The 8,538-nt window shown below is 32.5% G+C and overlaps 1 pseudogene; it reads left to right on the top strand.

The window, feature by feature from the left end:
* Nucleotides 1–1,729: 1,729 nt before the first annotated feature.
* On the top strand, nt 1,730–3,245 carry LOC116015008 (annotated as a pseudogene).
* The last annotated feature ends 5,293 nt before the right edge of the window (nt 3,246–8,538 follow it).

Raw genomic sequence — 8,538 nt, 5'->3', positions numbered from 1 at the left:
ACGGCGTTTTTTTTTTTGAGCTGCGGTGGAGTGTGGAGAGCGTCGTTCCAGATCTACTAGGAGCGGTTCTTTTGTCGTTTTGTGGGACGGTTTTACGCGGCACCGGTACCTAGCGGTGCCGCATAAATTAAATATTATTTTATTATTTCACTTTACGCGGCACCGACAAAGCACAGGTGTCGCGTAAAACCGGCCCACAACCGAAATCCGATCGGGGTGCCACCCGCGACCCCGAACCGTCCGAACCCGACCGCTGCACACCCCTACCGGATACTCCTATAATACTTCTGGGCTGCTTTCCAAGAATCAATTTTTTTTTTTTTTAAAAAAAAAAGAAGTTATAATGTCAATATAGCCAAGAATCAATTTAAGGGGGTGTATTCAATTATGACTTTCATAGAATTTTAAAGACTTTTATGAACTTTAAAAGTCTGGAGGTATTCAATTCAAACTTTTAGAGAGTATTTAAAAGTCATGCGGTATTCGATCCAGATTTTTAAAGAATTTTTAAAAGTCATGTGGTATTCAATTAAAACTTTTAAAGAATATTTAAAAGTCATGTGGTATTCAAAAAGTTATGAATTTGTAAGGACTTTTTAATTTTAGAACTTCTGTATATTTTTATATACTTTTCCTTCTCAAATATAAATAGTTGAAATCCAACCCTAACCCAAGATTTCAAAATTTTCTTTCTACCAACACTGAAGGTTTCNTCTCTCTCTCTCTCTCTCTCTCTCTCTCTCTCTCTCTCTCTCTCTCTCTCTCTCTCTCTCTCTCTATTTAAACTCTATTTTTTTCTCCTTATTATTTAAAATTTTAAACTTTATAAACCTTATACCTAAATTCAATAAATTATTTTTTCTTCATTATCTTATATTTTCTACATACCTAAACTCTACCAATGTTTTTCTCTCTCCTAAACTTTACAATCTTCCTCTAAAAATTCAAAATAATATTATTTTTTATTTCATTGTTGCTTGTATATTTTAATTTTTTTTCTATGAACTTTTTATCCTTAACTTCTAAACTTTTTCTCCTAAATACATGAATAGAGTAAATTATTTTGTCTATCACCATCAACTTTTACTATATGTTTCATAATATTCATATGTTTATTCGTAATATATTTTTTCTTTTTTCTTTTTAACAACATGCTATTACGAATAGTGAACTATTGTTCGCAATAGCAATTTGAGGCTACAAAGAGAAGCACCTTGTTGTTGTTAGCAGTCTCATATTGTTATTGCAAATAATAGCTCTTTGCTTGATACCTAGCAGTATATCAAATATAATTTTTATATATATTATTAAATTTTTTTTCTTTTATGCAACTAGTAATTAAATTTTTTTAAATATTAATTTCTCAAGAAAAAGTAATTATATTTTTAAATATTTTATTTGAACAATTCTATAACTATAAATTTTAGTGTTTAATATTGTTATGAATTGCTTATGAAAGTTTGTAAGGATGTATTCAATTTAGAATTTTAATGACTTTTGTAGACTTTTAAAATAAAAAAGTTGATAAAAGTTTATGCAAGTTTTTTATACAGACTTTTATAGAGTCTTACAAAGTTTTAAAAAGTTTTGAACGACTCTATGAAAGTCAATAAAAGTTTATTAAAATCTATCATTTTAAAAATTTTTAAAAATCTACAAAAGTCTGAATGCACCCCTAAAATAATTTTTTAAAAAAAGTTATACAACTTTTTGTTGAGCCCAATTGGGCATGCACAAAAACATTGATTTGCCAATTATAGTCGGAAGCTTGCTCAAAAAACATAACCTGAGAAGAAGATCGATCAGAGTGAAGCTTGAACCTCCCGGAGGAGAAGGATGTCGGAAGTTTGAGCACCCAAGGCATGGCTCATTCGGCTTTCTTCCCAGAAAGTGTGCAGACACCTCGTGGCCTTCGTTGCCTCAACACAGTTTGGGCTCAGCATCTGAGGAGGTGAGAAGGAGATTTTACAAGAACTGGTGCAAGTCCAAGAAAAAGGCTTTTGTCAAGTATTCAAAGAAATATGAATCTGAGGATGGGAAGAGGGATATTGAAGCACAGCTTGAGAAGATGAAGAAATATGCATGTGTCATTCGTGTGTTGGTTCACACCCAGGTACTCATTCTCAATCAAACAACTCCATTCAACTTTTTTTTTTTAGTGAGAGTGTTAAAATAACTATGCCATTTGCTTTTAGTATACACCACATTCTCATCATAAACTATTTTCTGTTAATATTATCTTGTGCAGATAAGGAAAATGAAGGAGCTGAAGCAGAAGAAAGCTCATTTGATGAAGATCCAGGTTAACGGAGGTACAATTGCACAGAAGGTTGACTATGCATATGGTTTCTTTGAGAAGCATGTGCCCGTGATGCTGTTTTCCAGAAGGATGAGATGATTAATATCATTGGTGTCACCAAGGGTACGGGTTGTTGTGACTCGATGGGGGTGTCACTCATCTTCCACGTAAAACTCATAGAGGTCTTCGTAAAGTTGCTTGTATTTGTGCCTGGCATCCAACTAGAGTTTCATTCACAGTTGCACGTGCTGGTCAAAATGGATACCATCACTAAACTGAGATGATCAAAGAGATTTATAAGCTTGGCAAGGCCGGGCAAGAGTCGCATACAACCATAACTGAGTTTGACAGGTTATGGCACTAGAACCAGAATATTTCACTCTGTTTGTTATTCCCCTGCAATGCTTACAATTTTCTATTATGATACATGACTGAGAAAGACATCACTCCCATGGGTGGTTTTCCTCACTATGGTGTGGTGAAAGACGACTACATCTTGATCAAGGGATGTTGTGTTGGCCCTAAGAAAAGAGTGGTTACCCTTCGTCAAACTCTGCTAAACCAGACCTCTCGTGTTGCTCTCGAGGAGATTAAGCTCAAGTTCATTGACGCTTCATCAAAGTTTGGACATGGTCGCTTCCAGACAACACAAGTAGAGATTCTATGGTCGTCTCAAGGCTTAAATATTCCCTTTAATTGCGACAATAACCAGCAGGTGATGGTGGTGCGCAGCCCGTAATTTTCCGGCGTGAAGATGCGGCGAACAAAGAAATAATGAACGGCGTTGGTCTTGGCTCATCCGCAAGTTTGGGTGCTTCAGCCTCTCCACCGGTCTCACAATTGGAGGGCTCTGACCTTCTCTGTTCAGGTTGGGAGCGAGGTAGTGTTGTTCCACTGGCTTGAGACTGGCACCGGAGTTTCTTCGCCATTTGCAGATATGAAATAGGTAGATGAAGAAGCTAAAATTTCATTTTTGCCCTCATTTTTTACGACCAACTAACGGATGACCATTTTGGCTTAATTTTCAATAGTTGAAGGACCACATTGGGTGCAATTGAAAGTCAAGTTACTAAATTGTGAAAAGGTCATAGTCGGAGGACATTTTGAGAATTAACTCAATTTTAAAATTAATTATTTGTAGTTCTTCAACTTTCAATTGTTACCAACTTATCATCCGTGGACAAAGTTAACCATTCATGGTCCTTCAACTATATATCAAATTTTAACTAATCATTGTCCTTCAAGGAGCTGAGGATCATGACTAGTTAAAATTTGAAAATTGAAGGATCATGTATGGTTAACTTATACCACGAACGATAACAATTTAAAAGTCGAAGAATTGCGGATGGTTAATTTGAAAGTTTAGGACTAAACGCAGCATAAAATCATTATACTTGGAGGGCTACATATGCCATTAACGGTAAATTGTTGTGTGGACCATGCAATGTAATATACATTTTTAATATACTAAAAGTATATTATTTGTGTACTGAATGTATATTATTTGACAATATATAAAAAATCAAGTACCTTAATTTAATATACAAATAATGTACTTTTATTATATTAAAAATGTATTTTTTATTTATGATTTACACAAATTTGTAGAAGATGGTCCGTGGAATAATGATAACCTTCAAGACTTTTCTCATTCTTACTCATATGGTAAAAAGGAGGGCGGTTAATTTTGAATAGATTAAAATAAAACATAACTTTTTTTAGTACTATTAACTCTATTACAATGCAATATATGTTCATGTATTCTTTTTCAACCATCTCCAGTGAGGTTTGATCTCATAACCTCTCATGTGAGAGCGTCATTACATGTCATTTGAGCACAAGGTGTTTGATAGAAAAATAACTTTTGATTTGCTAAAATTCATCATCTTATATTTTCAGACAATGCTTATTGTCCCTAAACTTACCACTCGCAAACTTTACATTTCCTAATGTTACAAATTTTAATTGAAAAATCTTGAAATGAACAGTTAAAAAACAAAAACAGAGCTCTTAATAGAATATCTATATATCATTATTATTATTACTAGTATTTTCACATGTGCGATGCACGAAATGGATTTGTTATAGTTGCATTGAGGAAGGAAAATTTATGACTGCATTTTATACAAAAGAAAGTAGGCGCTTATAGGCTATTAGAAAAATAGATTTGCTCACCATTAAATTTCGAATAAGATGGATTAAATGTTGAAGAACAAACAGTTATTTCCAATGCCGACTCATTTTCTATAAAAAAAAATACATAAAATGATCAGTATTTAGACGATTCTCATAGAATGATTCGTACTTTAAATACACAACGTAACTATGAATGCATCTCCTGCTATTTGTAATATTAAATCTTATATATTAATTGCATATATATTATTTGGTTTGCTAACCACTGCAATATTTTTGAAAAATAATAAAATCAAATAAGTACATAATAATTAACACATTAATTGGAGTAAATCAATAATTTAAAACAACAAATAAATCAAAATTTGTATATACAAAAATGTAAAGGTTATTACAAGTAATCTAAATTTGAGTTGTATTACTATTCCTAGGCATATTAATAGGTGTTCTTGAAGAACAAACAATAAATTCACTGTACAATGCTTTGCAACTGGCCACTGCAATTATTTATATCCGAGGAAGAAAAATTACAAATTGCATTTTATTTAAATAAAATAGTTAGGTACGCTATTGATCGAGATAACAAATTTGCTTACAATTAAACTGAGATTAGTTGAACTAAATGTTGGTGCACCAATAGCTGGTTCTAACAACGGTTGAGCATTATCGAACAACCTATTTGGTTGGAACAACGATTCTTGTGTATTATTCTGATTACACAATAACTCGTTTTCTTAAAAAATAAAATGTCCGAGTTAAATCAATTATCAAAACTCGTAATATTAATAAATAGTGAATATTTTGATATTTACTTAAATAAATAGTGAATATTTTGAATAATTAAAATGTCCGAGTTAGATAATTTGCATTGCATTATATATCATTAATGTAATTACTTGTCGGTTAGTTATTGCAAGATCTTGAGGTACACTTATATTTTGATATTTAGTAAGTATAACTATATTAGAGAAAAATCCACCTGGAGTAATGGGATAATTAGTTCAGTGATTGTTGGTTGACCGTAGAGCGTTGATATTTTCTGGACAAATAATTATTGGAAAAATTAGCGTAAAATGACATTTTAGTGGCTATATTGTGGTACAAATATATGTGGGGTCCACTTTCGATTTCGATCAGGTCAAAAGTGGATTTGGGTAATTCACAGTTAGATGAAAAGATTGATATATTGTACGCTCAAAATAGATAATGCGTGAATGAGAAATCGGTTCTCAAAGTTGACCCATTAGAGTTAGAAAAATAGAGAGAAAAAGCTTTCAAGTAGCTTTTGTCCCACATTGGTTTGGAAGTGGGTTTGCACAACTACTTATAGAAGAGTTTTCTAAGGCTTATTGAATTGTATAGCATAGAGGCTCTCTTTCGCGCGCAGGGGTGCAAATCAAATCCGAAAATGAACTTGAAAAAGCTTGACTTGTGTGTGTCGACACCTGCAGGCACGGATCTACGCAAACCTTAATAGAATATGAGTGCGTATTATTACGAGTAGTAATTTTAATAGTATAGATTATTATTATTATTATTATTATTATTATTATTATTATTTTGGAGATTATTTTCCTTATTGATACACTCTCATTTGTACCTATTTTACTTGTGTTTTTATGTAGGTTTTATAGTTAATTGTGTGATAAAATATTGTGTCCAATGCTTATTTCCTTGTTTTCATATTTTAAATGGTATAATGCTTGGTTTAGATGTTTTTGATGTGTTTAGAAGTGCATTAGAACTATTTGGGAGCAAAAGCCAATTCAAAGGAGCCAAAGAGTTGTAATTCCCGCTACCATGGCGACATCTTGGTAATCGGACCATATCTCTTCCTATGAATATCCAAATAAGATGATTCTTGAGCCATTGGAAAGAAGACTTCAAGGGCTACAACTCTTATGAAGACATCAAAGTGTAGATCAAAAGGAAAACTGGTCAAAAGATCAAAGAGTTGTAATTCCTGCTAAATATGGCGACACCTCGGTAATTGGACCATATCTCACTTTAGGAGTATCCAAATGAGGTTATTCTTGAACCATTGGAAAGAAGACTTCAAGGGCTACAATTCTTATGAAGACATTAAAGTGTGATTCAAAAGGGAAAAGGGTCAAAATCAGGCTGCAAATTGGAGCTTCGTCACAGGCGGATTCTCGCCGCGGCGAGCTTCATTCTCGCCGTGGCGAGAATCCCAAATTTTGGGCAGTGACGCTCTCGCCGCGGCGAGCCTAATTCTCGCCGCGGCGAGAGTTGCAGATCTGCGATTTTGCAGTTCTTTGAATTGCCATTTTTGCCCCCCATTCTCCACCCACTATAAAAGCATCACTTCCTATCAACCCTAACAAGCTTGGCTGCGGATTTGGACCAAAAATGAGAGCAAGGAAGAAGATTTGAAGCAACAACAAGAGAAGAGAAGAGCTTGGAGGCATCATTCGGGAGAATTTCTTCCTCTCTTTTCTATTTTAAAGCTTTATTGTATATTTGTTGAATTTATTTTAGCCATGATAGGCTAAGCTTTCCTTTGGGATTTTTGGATTGATAAGTGTTTATGAACCTATGTGCCTAGTTCTTTAATTGCTTGAATGAAATATCTATTTGGGTTTATTACTTGTGTTGTAATTGTGGCTTAATTTCTTGATGCTTGTAGTTAAGGATCCTAATTACTTGTTTCATTGCTAAATTTGTCTATGAATTAGAGCACCCACAATTGCACTTGATTCTTGTACCTCGAGAGAGGACATGTTGATTAAGGGTTTTATTGTGAATAGCTCACGAGAGTGAGTATTTCAATTGTGAATAGCTCACGAGAGTGAGTATTCCAATTACCTTATTTTGGGTTTGAATTACGAGAGTAATCTTTCCCTTTTAGATTGCAATCATCCACACTTGTTGAACTCGAATGGTTATTTCACTTTAGATTGGCACTAGGTGATTAACACTTTGACAACCAAAAATCCCGCTCTTAATCTCTTGTATATAAAAGTCCGTTTGCCTTGCTTCATTTATTTTGTTTTCATAATTTTAGATAAATACCCATTGTTAGCGTTGGAATAGCTTCTCGTGAATTAATTAGTAACTAGTGCTTAATACCCCGCTTCCCTGTGGATCGATAACCCCGGAATACTCCGGGTATTTGTTTGTACCTCAAAAGATCACGACCACTTATATTTTATATTTCTAACTTGTAAGTTGTAATTAGAGTTCCTAATTTAAGTATTTATTTTTCATATTAAGTTTGAGGCCAAAGTCAATAAGGGTTCGTATTGATATGGCATGTTTACTAATAGAAAGCTGTTTTTTGTTTTTCAATTTTCTAATTTTTCAATTTTCATTCTATGTTTTCCATTCTCTATTTTTTTAATTAGAAAACTTGTTTACTAACACTTATTTTTTCAAATTTAATTTTTAGATTAACGTTAAGTTAACAATAAGTTTAATTTCAAGTAATTTTTAGACCATATATTTAAAATATTTTAAAATATATTTGATTCAAATAGAATAAATGTAATTTTTACTTTTAAGTTCAATATATGTAAAATTTTTACATTTGATATCTGAATCAAATTTATATATGTATATAACATAAATAAAAATATATCTTAACCGCCAAGCACTTTGTGCTCAGATGGCATATAGTGACTCTCTCATATGGGAGGTTCTCTTTGTGCTTCAACAGGTTGGGAAAGTATGTATGAACAAATACTACTATGTAATAGGGTTAGTTGTATTCAAAAAATAATTATTAACCAATAACCTATTAAGTTCACATAAAATTTAGTTTAGATAATATTAATATTTTTTGAGCTAACTTATATTCATTTGAATGAGATGTATATAATATATAATTTGTATTTTAAATTCCAACATAGAAATATATGTGAAATTTCGATATTTGATATCTGGACCAAACTTGTATCCGGTATAACATAATTAAAAATATATGAACCAATAATCAATTGAGTTCAATCAAAATATAAAACGTGGTATAGATTTCAATTTTTAATTCTGATAATGTGAATGATGTATAATTTTAATCATAAGCAATTAAGTTATGTTTAAATATGTAAGGGATAAGGGTCATATGAGCCTTTTGACTATACTCA

The sequence above is a fragment of the Ipomoea triloba genome, chromosome 4 (assembly GCF_003576645.1).
Source record: "Ipomoea triloba cultivar NCNSP0323 chromosome 4, ASM357664v1".
NCBI classification, from domain to species: Eukaryota; Viridiplantae; Streptophyta; class Magnoliopsida; order Solanales; family Convolvulaceae; genus Ipomoea; species Ipomoea triloba.
This window is presented reverse-complemented; position numbering and strand designations above follow the sequence as displayed.